Raw genomic sequence first — 19,498 nt, 5'->3', positions numbered from 1 at the left:
GCGAATTCTTGAATGAAATTTTTTAAAAAGTGCTTGTGAAGCCTACCTCCCATTCTGCCTTGTTTTTTTTTTTTAATTATGAGGGTAAAATGTCATTTTTCTCAAGAAAGAAAAGCTCTTTATGAAAGAATAAGAAGCCGGCCATTGCAGACATGCTTTCTAATATTACATTTCAAAATAATAGAATGGATTTCAGGGTCTGCAGATAAGGACAGAAAAGCTGTGACCTCAGGATTTTATCAGCACCTCAGCTGTCATTTGTAGCTTTAGGGAATACGGAGGCATCTGGCTTAGAGGGCCAGGCATCTGTCTTGAAAGGAAAACACCAGAAAAGGTATTCCGGCAGCAGAGGGTTGCGTTACGCTCAGGGGTGTTGAAGTCAGAGAAGGTCTGGCACAGAAACCCAGGAGCAGGACTGAGGCAGGTAAACAGCAGGTTCAGCTTCAATAGATGCCGTGACACTGGATGGAAGCCACGCGCACATGTCAAAAACATATTTTTTGGAAAGAAAAAGCTATCATCCAAAATCTGGTTAATATTAATAAGGACTATGATGAATGTTGGGCCTGCCAGGTGGTGCTAGAGGTAAAGAACCGCCTGCCAATGCAGGAGACATGAGACATGGGTTCGATCCCTGGGTCAGGAAGATCCCCTGGAGGAGGGCACGGCTACCCACTCCAGTATTCTTGCCTGGAGAATCCCACGGGCAGAGGAGCCTGGCGGGCTACAGTCTGTGGGGTTGAAAAGAGTCGGACATGACTTAAGACACTCAGCACACATGCCTTCTGTTGGGAAAGTCAGGGGAGGAAGATGAAAGTGGAAAAGAAGCTTCTGGACTCCTGTCTGGACACTGACAGAAGCCAAAGCCATGCCTCATTCCTTATTTTGGTAGTTTGGAAAATGTAAGTTGAAGAATATTTTTTAGAAACTTAAAAGAATCTTTCTTTAAAGTTTCAAAGCTTTCAAAGATCAGGAAGTTTATTGCTCACTTTGCTGGAGAAGGGAAATGAAGTAGAACCACCATGTGGCAAATGATATAAGCGCATGACACAGCAAAGAGCTGCGTAGGGCAAGACGGCAAATATGAACACACGTCCCTCGTGACCATGAAGCCCCTGATCTTCCAAGGGCAGCACTCGGCCTCCTGGGAGGGATGGACCATGGACAGAAGATGTCAAGGGGGAAACACACCTGCTTTAAAATACTCCTGGGGTCTCACCTGATGGGTTCTGATGTTGGAGGGCTGAATACTGCGAGCTTGGAGATGCTTTGCAAGCTGTAAAGTGTGAAAGATGTTTGTTACCGTGGATGGGTAGATGACACCAGTGAATGACATTATGATATTATTAGAGGGGCTAGGAGAAGGAATCCCCATCAAACCCTTTCAACCTCAGCTTCAGCCTACTTTCTGTTGCTAGACATTCTGCCATTAAGGTTTTAAGTCCCCAAATTAACTTAACAACCCCCCTTGAAGTAGTTAGAGGTACACAATTTAGAATATGTGGAAATAGGAAGATGAAAAAGATGTCTGCCTTGTCCTCAGGACATGTTTTTTATGGACAAATTATTGAATGTTATTGAAACACACTTAAGAAGATGCCAATGAAGGAAGACTATACTGTGTTGATGGGGGAAAAATCAGTTTAGCAAAGAAGCCAATTCTTTTCAAATACATCTGGAGACAAGGCACTTCTGCATTAAACACCAATAGGTTTGGGGTTGTTTTGTTTTGTTTGAACTTAACCAGCCGATGTGGAAATGAACACGTGCTGCAGTTGCAGAGTCAGACATGACTGAGCAACTGAACAACAAATCAAGGAGCAGCCAAAGGACCAAGAACAGCCGAAGAAGGCTCAGCAACCCTGAAGGGCAAAGCAGGTGCCTTGCTTCTCTGGAAATACCCAGAATTATCACAGTGATTGGCATTTTGGAAAGACAAGTTGACCGATGTGGCTGAACCAGTGCCTGGAGACAGATGTAAATAACGTACAGAAACCTCAGGCCCGTGGTTGGCAAGGGAAGGGGTGGCATGTTTTAAATGGTGGCAGGGAAGTTGGGGATGCCCTTGACAAGAAATGAGACTGAACCCCCACACCCACTACAGATCATTCATTCCTAGTGGTTTAGGCACTGTACAGAGAAGGCAAACCCAGAAAACACCTAGAAGATAAAGCAGGAGAATGTTTTCCTGACCCGGTTATGAGGAAGGATTTTCTCCAAGACGAAGATCAAATCTTGAAGGAGGAGATGGAAAACTCGAGTGCTTGCACATGCTTGTGGAGACAGCAGGGCATTCGGATACCTGGCAGAGACACAGAGTTAAGTGCCAACATAGAGGTTTGCAGAGAGTATGGGAGACCCAAGGCAGGCCAGGTCCCTGAGAGAAATACCATGCGGGCTGAGCTGGCCACACAGGGAGAGAAGGAAGGGCTGGGGCACTCGAGAAAGGCGTCATGACGTAAATGCACTGGTATGTGAGGACAGGTGTGTGGGGACAGGTGTGTGGGGACAGGTGTGTAGAAACAGGTGTGTGGAGACAGGTGTGTGGAGACAGGTGTGTAGGGACAAGTGTGTAGAGACAGTTGTGTGGGGACAGGTGTGTGGGGACAAGTGTGTAGGGACAGGTGTGTAGGGATAGGTGTGTGGGGACGGGTATGTAGAAACAAGTGTGTGGAGACAGGTGTGTGAGGACAGGTGGGGACAGGTGTGTGGAGACAGGTGTGTAGGGATAGGTGTGTGGAGACAGGTGTGTGGGGACAGGTGTGTGGGGACAGGTGTGAAGAATGCAAGCTAAGTGCCTGGAGGCCGAGGTGCTAAGACTCAGGGGACATTGCAGAGATGCCATCACAGCTGTGACTCTGCCTGGAATGTTCTGCTCAGCCTGGCCCATCACCAAGCTCATCACACAAGGAGGATGGAGAAGTATCTTCCAGGTGCGGGTCCTGTTTAGGCCTCTCCTGGAAGCAGGAATTGAGATAGAAAACACGCAGATGACCTGCCCAGGACCCCTTCAGGATAAACCCATCCTGGGCATTAAAGTGATGGTAATTGCCTGAGACAGATCATTCCAGAACCTCTGGCTGTGTGAGTGGATCACTATTAACCTGTCTTGTTTTAATGGCCACTTTCCCAAGGAGCAGTTAGGTATAATCCTCTTTGAAATTGTCTGGGAATGGTTTACACCAGGCAGGGTTCTGATGGCGCTCGCTAGCAGACGCCCCAGGGGACTCCCCACACACCTGCATGGGCTGGCAGGACCCAGAGGAAGACAGTGGCATGCCCACCACCCTGGCCAGGCAGGTGGCGGGGAGGATCTGGGGTGAGGGAGGGGTCCATTCACTGGTGCCCAAAGCCAGCCAAAGCCAACATTTGGAGAAAGCACCCAGTTCTCAGGCTTCCCTGTTGGCTCAGATGGTAAAGAATCCGCCTGCAGTGCAGGAGACCTGGGTTCGATTCCTGGGTTGGGAAGGTCCCCTGGAGAAGGGAATGGCAACCCACTCCAGTGTTCTTGCCTGGAGAATCCCATGGAAGAGGAGCCTGGTGGGCTACAGTCCATGGGGTTGCAAAGAGTCAGACACGACTGGGTGAGTCAAACACACACACACACACACACACACACACAGTTCTCACCCATCCATCAGGTAGTTACCGCTGGAGATCAGAAAGAGAACAAAAGAGACACCATCCACGGTCTCCTTCCCCTGAGGCATTGAGACAGTGACTCAAATGAACTGTTAGTGGAGGAAATGCACAGTGTTAGAACACATCACTTTCAAAGTCGCTCTGGTAGGGACTTCCCTGGTGGCCCAGTGGTAAAGAACCCACCTTGCAATGCAGGGGACTTGGGCTTGATCCCTGATCAGGGAACTACGATCCCACATGTGGCGGAACTACTGAGCCCCTGTGCTCTGGAGCCCTTGTGCTACATCTACTGAGCCCGTGCACATCAAAAGGATCCAGTGTGCTGCAACTAAGACCCACTGCAGACAAATAAGTACATTTAAAAAATAAACAAAGAGAAGTCTCTCTGGTAGAGGGTCCTGGGGAATCCTCCCTGCAAAAGTGGCACTTGAGCCAAGATCCAAAGCAGGAGTTAAGCACGTGGAAATGGGAAGGAAATAGCAGGTGCAAAGGTTCTGAGGCTAAGAGAGCTGGAGAAAGGCCAGCATGGTGGAAGGCAGCAGAGGCAGAGTTATCTGGGGAAAGTGTTCAAAAAGAATAGATGAGATGGCTTGTAATTAGCATGGGCTTCCGAGGTGTCACAGTGATAAGGACTGCGCCTGCCAATGAGGGAAACTCAGGAGACAAGAGTTTGATCCCTGGGTTGGAAAGATCCCCTGGATGAGGAAGTGGCAACCCACTCAGTATTCTTGCCTGGAGAATTCCATGGACAGAGGAGCCTGGCTGGCTACAGTTCACAGGGTCGTAAAGAGTTGAACATGACTGAGCGCCTGAGCATGCACACACATGTAATTGCCCACTAGTGAAGAGTGCATCTGAATTGGCTACAGCTTCTGGGGACAGTCTGTGCCAAACAGAGGGTGCCAACACTGAGATTCTATCTGAAAAGTCGGCTCTGGTGGGATAGGAAGGAGGCCCAGGTGGAGGCCACTGCCTTTGTCCAGGTGAAGGGTGATGGAGGTCTATACTCTGGTCTTCAGCCTTCAGCAATGGGGACAATGGGGTCACCCCTCGGGAGGGGAAAATGCAGGAGTAGGAGTGGGTTTGTGGTGAAAATAATGAATTTTCTCCAGGGCATGTTGATTTTGGAGAACCTTGAGAAGTCCAAGTGAGAAGCAGGCGTTTGGGTGTGTGAGTGAGAAGCTTGGAGGAAGGGTTGGGCTGGAGACCCTCGTGTAGAAAGTGTCAGCTAGAACTTGGGCACAGATGAATTCTCCCAGAGGGGATGTGGAGAGCCAAAAGAGGAAGATGCCTTGTCCGTAACTGATAGATTGAGCTAGACACTGTGCAAAGAGAGAGGAGACCAAGACCTGGTCCTAGGCTGACTGCAAATCTACACAAATCCAGTCTTCACAAGAAGAAGAGTTCAAGAACATACAGTCACAAAATTAGGTTCCAGAGTTTGCTGTTCATCCACCCACCCACCCAACCATCCATGCACCCATCCATCTATCCACACATCCATCCATCTACTGACTTTTCCATCCATCCATCCATCCATCCATCCATCCATCCATCTATCCATCCACTCATCCATCCATCCATTCATCCACCCAACATCCATCCACCCACCCACCCAACCATCCATGCACACATCCATCTATCCACACATCCATCCATCTATTGACTTTTCCATCCATCCATCCATCTATCCATCCACTCATCCATCCATCCACCCATCCATCCATTCATCCACCCAACATCCATCCATCCACCCATCCAACCACCATCCATCCATCTATCCACCATCCATCCACCCATCCACCTAACCACCCAACACCATCCATCCATTTGCCCACCCATCCATCTGCCCATCCAATCACCTATGCATTTTTTGGGTTTTCCATCTATCTACCCACCCATCCATCCATCCATCCATCCACCCATCTATCCATGTATTCATCCATCCATCCACCCATCCATCCACTCATCCACTCAACATCCATCCACCCACCCATCCAAACACCATCCATCCATCTATCCATCTATCCACCTAACCACCCAACACCATTCATCCATTTGCCCACCCATCCATCCACCCATCCAATCACCCATACATTCTTTGGGTTTTCCATCTATCCAGACACCCATCCAGCCAGCCAGCCACTCATCCATCCGCTCATCCACCCAACATCCATCCACCCACCCATCCAACCATCCATGCACCCATCCACCATCCACACATCCATCCATCTATTGATTTTTCCATCCACCCATCCATCCACCCATCCAACCACCATCCATCCATCCACCTATCCACCCAACATCCAACCATCCATTTGCCCACACATCCAGCCACCCATCCACTCACCCATACATTCCTTGGATTTTCCATCCATCCACCCACCCATCCACCCATCCATCCTTTCATCCATCCGTCCATTCACCACCCACCTACCCACCCACCCATCCATCTGTTCATCCACCCATCTATCCTTCTAGCCTTCCATCCACCCAGATATCTTCCCTCCCTCCCTCCACCTCTTCCTTCTTTGTTTCCATCCATCCATTCTATCCATCCCCCATTTCTCCCACTTCACCTGTGCCAGGCATACCACTGAGACACTCTACGCTCAATGGAGAGACAAGTGTGCAAACGTGGCATGCGGGGGGCGGGGAAGGGGGGACAGTTGTCACAATGAAGTCCTCCCATGGGGACACAGAGGAGGGGCCGTTTAATCTGCCTTATCTGTAGGGGTCAGGGATTGAGTGAGAGGCTTCCCAGAGAAGGGACAACTCATGAGGATTTTGAAGGGTCACTCAGAGACTGAAAAGGAGAAAGGGTACTCAGCATCCTGGAGAGAAGTGCCTGTGTGACGGCTCAGAGGGCAAAATGCCCACCTTGGGTCTGGCTCACCTTGGGGGTGGGGCTTGACAAGGAGTAGATAAGAACAGACTGCATTAGTTTATCAAAGATGCATGAATAAACTGGTGCTCCTAAGTGTTTGCAGGGACTCGAAACTATCTGTATATGAAACTTACCATTGATATCCTTACAGTCACGGAATTCACTCATTTAGTTCAATCAGCGAATCAATCAGTCAATCACTCCATTAGTCATTGTCCCAGAGAGGGTTTGAGGTCTTTTCCATCTTTCTTCCTCTTACACTGACCTCAGATGCATCACCCAACTGCACAGACGGTGGGGATGTGGAGGACGCAGATCTTTCCTCGTATCTGAGCCTCAATTAATTCATCTGTAAATTGGGGTGGGTGACATTGTTCTGGCTTCTGCCTGTTGTTAGATACAAATGACATGAAGACCAGAAAAGGCTTTGAAGACTGTCTGTGCTTTACAGACTGTGGAGCGTCCTGGCAACGTGAGGACTCCATCACACTGATTAAGTGGATAGAGATTAATAGCCAAGCATGAAGGCTGAGAATTGGATTGACTGCTCTGGGCTAGATTCTATTATCATAATGATAATCATTTGTTCACCCAGTGAATATTTACCGAGTGCTTTTCCCATGTCAAGCACGTTTAGAAAGGGCCCGTCCTCCTGTGGATGAGCCGGATGAGCTGTTCAAAGCCCCATGCTTTGCAGATGCCTCTGGGAAAGGCACAGGGGGTCCTGAGGCTCCTCTGGAGGAAGTGGTGGTGGACGCTGAGCCCTGGTCTGTGTGATGCCGCCCTCCCCTCCCCAGTCCCGGTGATGCCTTGTTTGGGGAAGGACTGGAGCTGGAAGCACAGTGGCTGGTATTGGATGAAGAGTAGCTCCCATTTGGTTCAGTTCAGTTCAGTCACTCAGTTGTGTCCAACTCTGTGACCCCATGACTGCAGCACGCCAGGCCTCCCTGTCCATCACCAACTCCCAGAGCTTACACACTCATGTCCATCGAGTCAGTGATGCCATCCAACCATCTCATCCCTCTCCTCCCGCCTTCAATGATTCCCAGCATCAGGGTGTTTTCAAATGAGTCAGTTCTTTGCACCAGGTGGCCAAAATATTAGAGCCTCAGTTTCAGCATCAGTCCTTCCAATGTATGTTCAGGACTGATTTCCATTAGATGGACTGGTTGGCTCTCCTTGCAGTCCAAGGGACTCTTAAGAGTCTTCTCCAACACCACAGTTCAAAAGCATCAGTTCTTTGGTGCTCAGATGGTTCTTTATGGTCTTTATGGTCCATCTCTCACATCCATACATGACTACTGGAAAAACCATAGCTTTGACTAGATGGACCTTTGTTGGCAAATTAATGTCTCTGCTTTTTAATATGCTGTCTAGGTTGGTCATAGCTTTTCTTCCAAGGAGCAAGTGTTTTTTAATTTCGTGGCTGCAGTCACCATCTGCAGTGATTTTGGAGCCCAGAAAAATAAAGTCTGACACTGTTTCTATTGTTTCCCCATCTATTTGCCATGAAGTGCTGGGACCAGATGCCATGACCTTAGTTTTCTGAATGTTGAGTTTTAAGCCAATTTTTTCACTCTCCTCTTTCACTTTCATCAAGAGGATCTTTGGTTCCTCTTCACTTTCTGCCATAAAAGTGGTGTCATCTGCATATCGGAGGTTATTGATATTTCTCTGAGCAATCTTGATTCCAGCTTGTGCTTCCTCCAGCCCAGCATTTCACATGATGTACTCTGCATATAAGTTAAATAAGCAGGGTGACAATATACAGCCTTGATGTACTCCTTTCCCGATTTGGAACCAGTCTGTTGTTCCATGTCCAGTTCTCACTGTTGCTTCTTGACCTGTATACAGATTTCTCAGGAGGCAGGTCAGGTGGTCTGGCATTCCTATCTCTTGAAGAATTTTCCACAATTTGTTGTGATCCACACAGTCAAAGGCTTTGGCATAGTCAATAAAGCAGAAGTCGATTTTTTCTGGAACTCTCTCGCTTTTTTGATGATCCAACGGATGTTGGTGATTTGATCTCTGGTTCCTCTGCCTTTTCTAAATCCAGCTTGAACATCTGGAAGTTCACAGTTCACCTACTGTTGAGGCCTGGCTTGGAGAATTTTGAGCATTACTTTGTAGCTCCCGTTGGCCACATTCTAAGCACTTTGTATCATTAGCACATTTCATTCTACAACCAGACAAGGAAAGAGAGGCTCAGGAAGGTGATGACTTGCTTACAGACCCAGAGAAGATAAGCAATGGAACCGGGGTCCAGCCAGATGGGGCCCTGGAAAAGCCTCTGGTTTCCTGCAGCAGCAGAGCAGATGGTGGGTGTGGAGGAAGGAGGGGCCCCGGCACCTGACCACGGCCCCCACCTCCCCAAGACTTCCTTGGGCTGCTGGAACACTCTCTCTCTGGCTGGCCAAGGTGACCAGAGATGCTCAAACGGGAGCCAGAGGGATAAACAAGCCCTTTTGGAGACATTTCCTTGGACTGGCTCTCTCAGCCTTGGCACTGTTGACATGGGCTGATGATTCTGGGATGCGGGCAGGGCGCCGTTCTGTGCACTGCAAGGTGCTTAGGAGCATTCCTGGGCTCTGCCCACTCGATGCCAGCAGCACTGCTGCCCTGGGTGTTGGCCGAACATGTCTCCAAAGGTCGCCAAGTGGCCCTGGGCACAAGCCCGCAGCTAGAACTTCAGACTGAGGGAAACCAGATGAACTGGCCGCTCACAGAGAGGGGACCCCTCTCCCAGGCTACGGGGAAGAACCCAGCTCTCAGAGCAGAGCTGCAGGGGTATCCAGCTCCCTGAGCGGGGCTGTGACCTTGGGCATTTGGTAGCATGACTTGGGCACAAGCTCACATGAGTGTGGCCCCGCCTGCCTGTCACAGGGTCTGCAGGGACATTTGGCATCTTCCCCAGGCAGCACCCTTATGGCAGAAAGTAAAGAAGAACCAAAGAGCCTCTTGGTGAAAGTGAAAGAGGAGAGTGAAAAAGTTGGCTTAAAGCTCAACATTCAGAAAATTAAGATCTTGGCATCTGGTCCCATCACTTCATGGCAAATAGATGGGGAAACAATGGAAACAGTGACAGACTTATTTTCTTGGGCTCCAAAATCACTGCAGATGGTGACTGCAGCCACGAAATTAAAAGACGCTTACTCCTTGGAAGGAAAGTTATGACCAACCTAGATAGCATATTCAAAAGCAGAGACATTATTTTGCCAACAAAGATCCATCTAGTCAAGGCTATGGTTTCTCCAGTGGTCATGTATGGATGTGAGAGTTGGACTGTGAAGAAAGCTGAGTGCCAAAGAATTGATGCTTTTGAACTGTGGTGCTGGAGAAGACAATGGCACCCCACTCCAGTACTCTTGCCTGGAAAATCCCATGGATGGAGGAGCCTGGTGGGCTGCAGTCCATGGGGTCGCTGAGGGTCAAACACGACTGAGCGACTTCACTTTCACTTTTCACTTTCACACATTGGAGAAGGAAATGGCAACCCACTCCAGTGTTCTTGCCTGGAGAATCCCAGGGACGGGGGAGCCTGGTGGGCGGCCGTCTATGGGGTCGCACAGAGTCAGACACAACTGAAGTGACCTAGCAGCAGCAGCAGCAGCTGGAGAAGAATCTTGAGAGTCCCTTGGACTGCAAGTCCATCCTAAAGGAAACCAGTCCTGAATAATCATTGGAAGGACTGATGCTGAAGCTGAAACTCCAATACTTTGGCCACCTGATGCAAAGAGCTGACTCATTTGAAAAGACCCTGATGCTGGGAGAGATTGAAGGTGGGAGGATAAGGGGACGACAGAGGATGAGATGGCTGGATGGCATCACCGACTCAATGGACAAGAGTTTGAGTGAACTCCAGGAGTTGGTGATGGACAGGGAGGCCTGGCGTGCTGCAGTCCATGGGGTCGCAAAGAGTGGACACGACTGAGCGACTGAGCTGACTGACCAGGCAGCTCTGGGACTGGCTCACAGACTCCAGAGGGGAGTTCGCTGGCCCCACACATAGCTCATAACCTCCCGCCCCAGCCCGTCCCCGAGATTCCAGGCTGATGTCCTCCAGCCCCCACAGGACTCAACCTCAGGGTCCTTCCCTGTCCTCCTCTGCGCCGCCCTGCCCTCACCCTTTGATCAGCCAAGGCTCACACCTCCCCTGGCCTTGACACCAGTTTCTCCGGGTTCTGCACATTCAAAGCCATCTCTCCTCTGTGTCTTGCCGTCCCACCTGCCAGGTGGAAAGGTGAGTCTCTGGGGCTCTCTGCCCTCAGTCTCCCCTCCTCCCCGCTGAACTCTGCTCTGTCCTCAAAGCCCAGCCTGTGGACCCCTCCTCCACGAAGGCTGGTGGTCCCTGAACCCACCCGTGTCCTCTGAGCCCCTCTTGCAGCTACTGTGAGCTCTGCACGGACCTAGGCAGGCCTCATTCGTCTCTGACTCCGGTGAGATGGTCTAGCTCTGCGAAGCTGGATTGAAGTGGAATGAAGCTGCCACTAGCCTGGTGGATACCCCAAGCTACTGTCATGACCGACAGAGGGCAGGGCATGCCCAGGGGACTCTAGAGCCCAGGGAACACCCGGGGGTGGGGGGATAGGCAGTCTCTAACAGGCAGAGGCCCGAGGATGGCATGGGGAAGGCCCAGGTATGTGATCTCCACCTGAACCCTGGGGCCTCGAGGCCTCGGGAGGTGGCACAGGACAAAGGGCCTGGGTTGGAACCCATAGTGCCATCTCGGAGGAGTTCCCATCCACTCTGTGCCTCAGTCTCCTCATCTGTAAAATGGGGCTGACAGCAGTGCCCTCCCCCCGATGGTTGTAGGAGAGGAACGAGCTGCCCCACACGGGCTTAGCCCAGTGGCTGGTACCCAGTAACCTTAACAAACATCTACAGCCGCCGTCACCTGTGGTCAGGAGATGCGACCTGTGGCTGCACCGCAGATACTGTTGAGCGGGGGTTCGTTCCCAGCCCTTCTGGTTAGGAAGCAGGCGCGGGGCTGACTATCCTTTTGATGTATGCTGGTGAGAGGCCAGTGGGACTGAAGGCCTCTGTGGAAGGCTGGCCGGGATTCCAGGGATGTGTGATGGTCTGACAAACGCTCCCATCCTGGCAGCTGAGCACTGCAGGAAAGATGCTGGTGGCCGAGCCCACCGAAAGGGCTCGTAATTACCTTTATCGATCTGTTTGTCCTGTCTCACTCATCCCTGTCTGGACGGCCAGGACTGGGGAGCTCCAGGCAGACTGTCTGGATCTGGTTGTCTTTATTTACTCTACTGGCCACAGAGCCATGAAGAACATAACAGCTGAGGGTGGGGGTGGGGGGGACAGGAGAGTGATGGGTTGGTCTTCACCTGAAAGGTAACTCATTTGGCTGGAGGGAGGGTGGTTGTGGGAAGAAAGGCAGTGGACCCCGCGATCGGGCAGACGGAGGCTGTGTGTCCACTCCCTGGTGGCTGGTGGCTTGGTCCCCACCTTTAAAGAGGGGACCCCAGCGCTCATTCCATGAGCCACTGGGAGGGTGGAGGAAAGAATTCACCATGTACAGCCCTCCAGGCAGTGCCCGGTGCACAGCGTGCACCCCGAATATCACGGGGCTCTTCCTGCGCCCACCCCAGCACAGCCAGATTCAGAGGGAGGAAGGAAGCCGTGAGGGCTGGGGCACGTGCAGCCCTGTGGCTGGCCAAGGCCCTCGAGCTGGTACCTCCTTCTGGCTCTTCTGCAAGCCTGCTGCCGAGGGGCGGGAGTATCTCAGTCTCCTTTTGATGTTAGTCCTATTGGTCATGAGTCCCTGCAAGCGTGTTGACCATCTCTCAGAGTCAGACCCTTGTTTCCTTATCGACGAGACTCGTAGTGGGTTAAAAATGCAGCCTTGGCCATTAGAGAGAGGGAGGTTTGCCAAGCAAGATGGAAGCAAGCCCTCCTAGTTAGTGGCTGGGAGAAGCCAGGTGGATTTGGCTGCCGTTTTCCAAGACAGCAGTTAATGGTTGGCAGGGGTGGGTGTTTGGACAGGACCTCAGACTCTGCTTCTTGTCTAGCTTTTTTTTCCCAGCCCACCAGGTGAACAATTTGAATGTCACTTCCCCTCTGAAGCTCTCCCAGATTGCCTCAGGCATACTTTTTTTGTTTGTTTTAGCTGCATCCCCTCCACCTTCCTTGCCCAAGTCAGGGTGACTTAAAACCTGTCTCCCAAAACAACAGCTGGTGTGTGGTAAATGTGGGGGCCCCGTGGGAGCCTGGACCAGAGTGGGTGCCTCCTGCCACTCTGTTCAAATTTGTTCCATCTTGTATACAGTCCCACAGAGCCATCAAGACCTGGGAACTAGAGCTCCATGTAGCTCTTGAATCCGAGGTTCACGTGAGTCTCCAGCCAGGTAGGAAGCCAGGGTCAGGCCCGCAGCTATGGCTGTTGTTGCTGTAGTTATTCAGTCACTCAGTCGTGTCTGATGCTTTGCGACCCCATGGACTGCAGCACGCCAGGCATCCCTGTCCTTCACCAACTCAAGGAGCTTGCTCAAACTCATGTCCATCGAGTCGGTGATGCCATCCAACCATCTCATCCTCTGTCGTCCCCTTCTCCTCCCGCCTTCAATCTTTCCCAGCATCAGGGTCTTTTCCAATGAGTCAGCTCTTCGCATCAGGTGACCAAAGGATTGGAGCTTCAGCTTCGAGACTCGGAGCTTCTGAAATTAGGTTCCTCCGTATCTCTCCCTCTCTGTGGCTTCCCTGGTAGCTCAGCTGGTAAAGAATCTGGCTGCAATGCAGGAGACCCCCGTTCGATTCCTGGGTTGGGAAGATCCCCTGGAGAAGGGAATGGCTACCCACTCCAGTATTCTGGCCTGGAGAATCCCATGGACTGTATAGTCCACAGGGTGGCAAAGAGTCAGACACAACTGAGCGACTTTCTCTAACTCCCTCCCTCTCTCCCCCGCCACCTCCCTCCTTCTCCTCCCCCCTCCCCTTCCCTCCTCCTTCTTCTCTCCCTCCCTCCTCCTTCCTCCCCCACTCCTCCTTCCCTCCCTCCTGCAACTGTATCTAAAGGGCTTATTTAACCTGCCCAGAGCACTATGGTGGGTACTGATGGCTTAGCTCCTGCCTCATGGAGTTGACAGCCTAGTGTAGAAGCACTGACTCCACAATTGCCTGATTAATTACAGTTAGTCATCAATTTTAACTCATCACTCACTGTTACTTGTACTCAATTACCCCTGTGACCACATAGCAAATCACTTGGCCCACTTTGGGAGCACGTGATAAGAGACGGCTGCGCTGGGAAAGTGGTGTGTCAGCTGTGATCAGTTGCCTGTGCAAGGGCTCTGGGGCCAGAGGGACGGGGGCAGAGAGGAGGAGATAGCCCAGGATGGGCCTGGGAGGCCAGCGAGCCCTGAGGCTGTGGTGCGGATAGCGAGCTTGGTGTTACTCAAGAACAGAGGTGGGCAAACTTTTTCTATGAAAGATTGCATGGTGATGGCTTTGTGGGGCACACATGGTCTCCACTGCATATTTCTCTCACTCTCTTTGTTTTGATTTGTATTGTTTTAATATATAACCAGTACCTGTTTCCTGTGACTGCTGTAGCAAAGTACCACAACCTGGGCGGCTTAAAAACCACAGAAATGTATCCTTGCACAGCTCTGGAGGCCAGAAGCCTGGAATGGAGGTGTTGGTAGGGCCATGCGCCCTCCAGACTCTCTGGGGAGAAAGACTTCTTCACCTCTTCCAGCTTCTGGTGGCGCCAGCAAACCTTGGCTTGTGGCCGCAACTCTCCAATCTCTGCTGTTGTCACATGGCTTCTCTTCCTCTGCGTGTCTGTATCTCAACCCGCCCCCTCCTGTGAGGTCATGGCCACTGGATTTAGGGCTCAGCCTGCTCCAGTGTGGGCTTCCCAGCTGATGCTAGTGGTAAAGAACCTGTCTGCCAATGCAGGAGATGCAAGAGACACAGGTTCAATCCTTGGATCAAGAAGATCCCCTGGAGAAGGCAATGGCAACCCATTCCGGTATTCTTGCCTGGAGAATCCCATGGACAGAGGAGCCCGGCAGACATACTTCCACTGACGGGGTGCTCACTGCCTCTAACACACAGCTCGGCTAGAAGCTCAGTCCTGCAGTTTCTGGTCTAAGCAGAATGAGCTTCTTCTCTCTCCCGAAACCAGCACAGATCCAGGCTTGTTTATCTGAGGTTCGCTGACAGTGTTCTTGAATCCAAAGCTGTCTGCTCGTTTTTTAAACTGTTGTCAATACAGAAACACCTTGTTGCTTTTGACTATCGCTAAGCAACGCAAGTGGGAACAATTTGGCTAAAATGTAAACATCCTAATTCCAGTGAAATGGTGCTTGTTAGAAATTACTTTGTGAAAGATAAAGTGTTAGCTTAATTTATTTGATAACGTTTCTTCTTTGCTTCCCACCCCCCTACCCCGCAAGTTGATGTTTTTGCTTTAGTAGAAAGAAACCTGCCAGAGAAACCGCATAAGGTATTAGCTTAAAGCTCTTAGAGTACTTCTTGGTGGGCCCGGGGAAAGCTTCATCTCTGCTTTGCCGAGAACTTGTTGGCCGGCGGTGTCCTGCGCACGGACGGCTGTGGGGGTGCGGACTTGGCCTCAAATCTCCGCCATCCTCTGTCCAGCTTGGGGCAGGGGAGTCGGGCAAGCCTCATGACTGAGGCCGTTTGCCATCCATGAATGGGAGATTTTTCTGTCTCTTCCCTTGGTTGATGGTTCGAGGATGAAGCGGGGAGATCCAAGCTTTTGAGCCTTACTGACAAGTGTAAATGCGAGGGACCTGGTTTCAGTCCCTGGTCTGGGGAGATCCCCTGGAGAAGGGAAAGGCTACCCACTTCAGTATTCTGGCCTGGAGAATCCTGTGGACTGTGTGGGGTTGCAAAGAGTTGGACATGACTGAGCGACTTTCACTCAAGGATGAAAAGAGATGATTATGTGAAACTGTGCTTTGTCTCACTAAAGAGAGTTGGCGCTCAGCAAATGCTCTCCTTAAAAACACTTGTTTTAGCAAATTGTCACTTTTCAATGGTGAGTACAAGGGGTTTTTCATTCCTGTGTCCCTGGAACGGGAGATTGTCTTTAGCAGAAAGAAGACACATAACAAATACCTGATGAATGAACACAGCCTCATCCATCAGAGTATTCTGAAAAATGCAGGGTGCTCAGAAACGAGGAGGCCCATTTGTAGAGCCCTCACTCGGCCACGCATCCTCGGAGTGACTGGACCCTCATAGCCCTGTCAGGGGCAGCTGTCCGTGGAGGGGCTCTGACATGGGGGGAGACCACGGATGGCTGTGTCCTCCTCCAAGAAGCCCTGTCCCGTTCCCCTGTCTCTGAGCTGATGGTTCCATGAGAACGAGCCAGCTGCCTTGCACAGAGCCCTCTCTGAAGTCCTCCTGAGAAGGGATGCCCACAAGTACGTGGACCCGTGCTCCCCACAGCCCCTCATCTGCTCGTCGTCCAGATGAGGAAGCCAGGGCCAGGCAGTGAATGGGCATCTATTACATCCCTGTGTCTGTCACAGTGGCCGAGGTGCCCGCCCCTGCAGGACAGCTGGCACGCACGAAAAGTCATAGTGGGGAGGGAAAAGGAGAAGGGCTGGGAGGGGCAGGAGAGTGGGAGGCAGAGGCAGGAGCCTGCCCGCCTGCACAGAGGGGCTGTTTGTTGCCAGGATACTCTGTTCACGTCCTGGGGCTGCTGTAAGGAACCACCACGGATTGGGGTATAAGCAGCAGAAATGTCTTCTCTCACGGTCTTGAGGTCAGAAATCCAAAATCAAGGTGTGGGCAGGGCTCTCTGCTCCCTCAAGGCTCCAGGGGAGGGTCCTTCCTGCCTCTCCCAGCTTCTGGGGGTCTGCTGGTAATCTCTGCCATTCCTTGGGCTTCCCTGGTGGCTCACAGGGTAAAGAATCCACCTGCAATGCAGGAGACCCAGATTCAATCCCTGGGTCAGGAAGATTCCCTGGAGGAGGGCATGGCCACCCACTCCAGTATTCTTGCCTGGAGAATCCCATGGACAGCGGAGCCTGTGGGCTGCAATCCACAGGGTCTCAAAGAGTCGGACACGACTGAGCGACTAACAGTTTCACTAACACTTTCACTCCGAGGCTACAGGGGAGGGTCCCACCCACGTGTCCCAGCTTCTGGGGGTCTGCTGGCAAGCTCTCATTCCTTGGTGCCTAGAAACCTCACCCTGATCTCCACCTCTGTCTTCACACGGCCTCCTCCCTGTGGGCCCGTCTGTGTTCAGATTGCCTCTGTGTATAAGGACACCAGTCGTGTTGGGTCCGGGCCCACCGTAATGACTTCTTGTCCCCTTGGCTCCCTCCATAAAGACCCTGTCTGTGTATCAGGCCCAGTCCTGGGGTGCTGGGGGTTAGGACTCTGACGCAGGAGTTTGGGCATGTTACTCACAGTGTCGTTGGTCATGGGTGGCAGTGTTCCCATTTCACAAATGAGGACAACATGGCCCTGGAGGGGAGGGGGCTGCCTGAGCTACCTGCTGAGAAGGGAACACGCCCCCCGAGGCCTTCCTCCTGCGCTGGTCTCTGTAGCATCAGGCTGCACGGAACTCTTTGTAGAAGGGAACCCAGGACCACGGCAACTGTTACAGTAAGCGTTCTAGAAAGAAGAAGCAAATGGTCCCTATAATTAAGAGAGGACACTCCAACTTCCCGGCAGCTTCCCCACTCTTAATCACAGGAGCTGACTTTGGGGAGTGGCCCACCCCTCCTTCCGTCACAACGCAGTGCCCTGGCAGGCTCTGGAGTCACGTCCCCCTGACGGCTTGTTTGTTTGCTGCCGTGAGTTCAGAGGGAGGGCGGAGTGGGGGCTGCCCGACGCTTCTGGGTCCTGTGGGGGCCCTGCCTGCTCAGGCCACATTTGTTTCCTCTGACGGAGGATCGATGAGACACGATTTTAAAAATGAACAGCTAGCCCACCAAGAAGAACAGCTGAAGAAGAAGAACAGCTTCGCAACAGCTTCCTGGCCTGCCCCCAAGATGGGAGCGCCCACCCTGCTCGGAGGCTAATGGAAAGGTGAGAGGCTTGCCCTGTGCTGGAGACAAAGGCCGTGGGCTGCGTCTTCTTCAGAAAGTGAGGATGGTGATGATGAGGGACTGGTGATGATGAAGATGGTGAAGATATGATGATGGTGATGGTGGTAGTGGTGGTGAAGATATGATGATGGTGATGGTGGTGAAGATGGTAACCCTTATCATTTACTGAGCCTAGAGTGCCACCCAACATTCCTGTCTTCACCACCATTTAATGCAGAGGGAAATGCCCAGCAGAGGTTGCATAGGCGGGTGAGCTTGGAGTAATTCACACCAGCTGCTGTGCAGACCAGCAACCCACAAATCTCAGTCATTCAACACAAATCCGTTCCCCACTCAGAAAGTCTAAAGCCCCTCGGTTCTTAGCTCTGGGTGCTGTTGCTCAGTCAATTGTCTGCGTTAGTTGCTCAGTCGTGTCTGACTCTCTGTGACCCCGCTGGACTGTAGCCCGCCAGGCTCCTCCGTCCATGGGATTTTGCAGGCAAGAACACTGGAATGGGTTGCCATTTCCTTCTCCAGGGGATCTTCCCGACCAAGAGATCAAATCCCAGTCTCCCACATGGCAGGCAGACTCTTTACCATCTGAGCTGCCAGGGAACCCTATCACCTGGTCCAGCGTGCCCTGTGGGAGCTTTGGGAGCCATAGGTCCATGAATGGCTGGTGGGTGCTGACTTTCTCGGTCACCCCCACTCCTCACCCCAGATAGGAAGCACCTGAGCTGAGATTCAGACCCAGCACTGCTGTCTTCAGCACCCACTGTTATTTTTCAGTGCATTTTTTAAATTTTTGTAGCAGTTTTAAACTTACAGGAAATTTGTATAGACAATATAGAGTTTCCTCTGTTATTAATATCTTTGGTTGGTACTGTACATCTGCCACAAATAAAGAACCAGTACTGGTGTGTTGTTAACAAAACTCGACACTGCATTCAGGTTTCCTTGGTTTTTACCCAGTGCTTTTATTCTACCTGGGGTTTCCCAGGCGGCACATTGGTAAAGGGTCCACCTGCCAGTGCAGGAGATCCGGGTTCAATTCCCGGGTTGGGAAGATGCCCTGGAGGAGGGCATGGCAACCCACTCCAGTGTTCTTCCCTGGAGAATCCCATGGACAGGGCAGCTTGGTGGGCTCCAGTCCATGGGGTTGCAAAGAGTCGGCCACGGCTGAGCGACTGAGCTCTCCCGCTCACTTATTCTGTGCAGGATCCCGCGTGGAATCACGTTGCATTCAGTTGTCAGGTCTCCTTGCATTCTTCTGGAGAGCGACAGGTTCTTGGACTTGCTTTGTTTCTAATGATCTTGACATTTCTGAAGAGTACTGGGCGGGTCTTTTTTTAAAATGTGCCTCAATAGGGACTGTTTGGTTTGTTTTTTTTTAATATTAGACTTGGGTTACAGGTTTGGGGGAGGAAGCCCACAAGTAAAGGGTCCTTCTCACCACGTCGTGTCGAGGTAGATATTGCCAGCACGGCCTGTCACTGTGGAGGTTCACCCTAATCAGCTGGCCGGGGTGCTGTTCTCAGGTTTCAGGCTGTAAACTTCCTCTTTACACTTGTTTCTTGTTTTAGTTTCTCTCTATTTTGTGCTGTCTTTCTATCCTGTCTTTTTTATGTAGGTGATACACTTTCACTATCATTTCAGTTTTTTAAATTGAAGTATAGTTGGGTGGCTATGTCCCAACTGGTGGCTCAGACAGTAAAAAATCTGCCTGTAATGCAGGAGACCCAGGTTCCATCCCTGGGTCAGGAAGATCCCCTGGAGGAGGGCATGGCAACCCACTCCAGTATTCTTGCCTGGAGAGTTCCACGGACAGAGGAGCCTGAAGGGCCACAGTCCATAGCGTAGCAAAGAGTCGAACACGACTGAAGCGACTAACAGCAACAGCAACAGCAACAACAGCAGCAACACCAGCAGCAGCACGTGGCTG

General features: G+C 51.5%; 1 protein-coding gene and 1 long non-coding RNA gene across 4 annotated transcripts in view; both read left to right on the top strand.

The window, feature by feature from the left end:
* The window catches only part of SORCS2 (sortilin related VPS10 domain containing receptor 2), a 497,183-nt gene that overhangs the window by 325,742 nt on the left and 151,943 nt on the right, over positions 1–19,498 (top strand). The gene's annotated exons all lie outside the window — the stretch shown is intronic.
* On the top strand, positions 11,849–18,490 carry LOC147370207 (uncharacterized). The gene is made up of 2 exons (XR_015166072.1): positions 11,849–13,949; positions 14,444–18,490. It is a non-coding gene; the product is annotated as an uncharacterized LOC147370207 (long non-coding RNA).

Source organism: Bos grunniens, chromosome 6 (assembly GCF_055505025.1).
Source record: "Bos grunniens cultivar Pamir isolate PY7600 chromosome 6, Bosgru_T2T1.0, whole genome shotgun sequence".
Classification (NCBI taxonomy): domain Eukaryota; kingdom Metazoa; phylum Chordata; class Mammalia; order Artiodactyla; family Bovidae; genus Bos; species Bos grunniens.
Note: the sequence above shows the minus strand (reverse complement) of the source record. Positions and strands in the feature narration are given on the sequence as shown.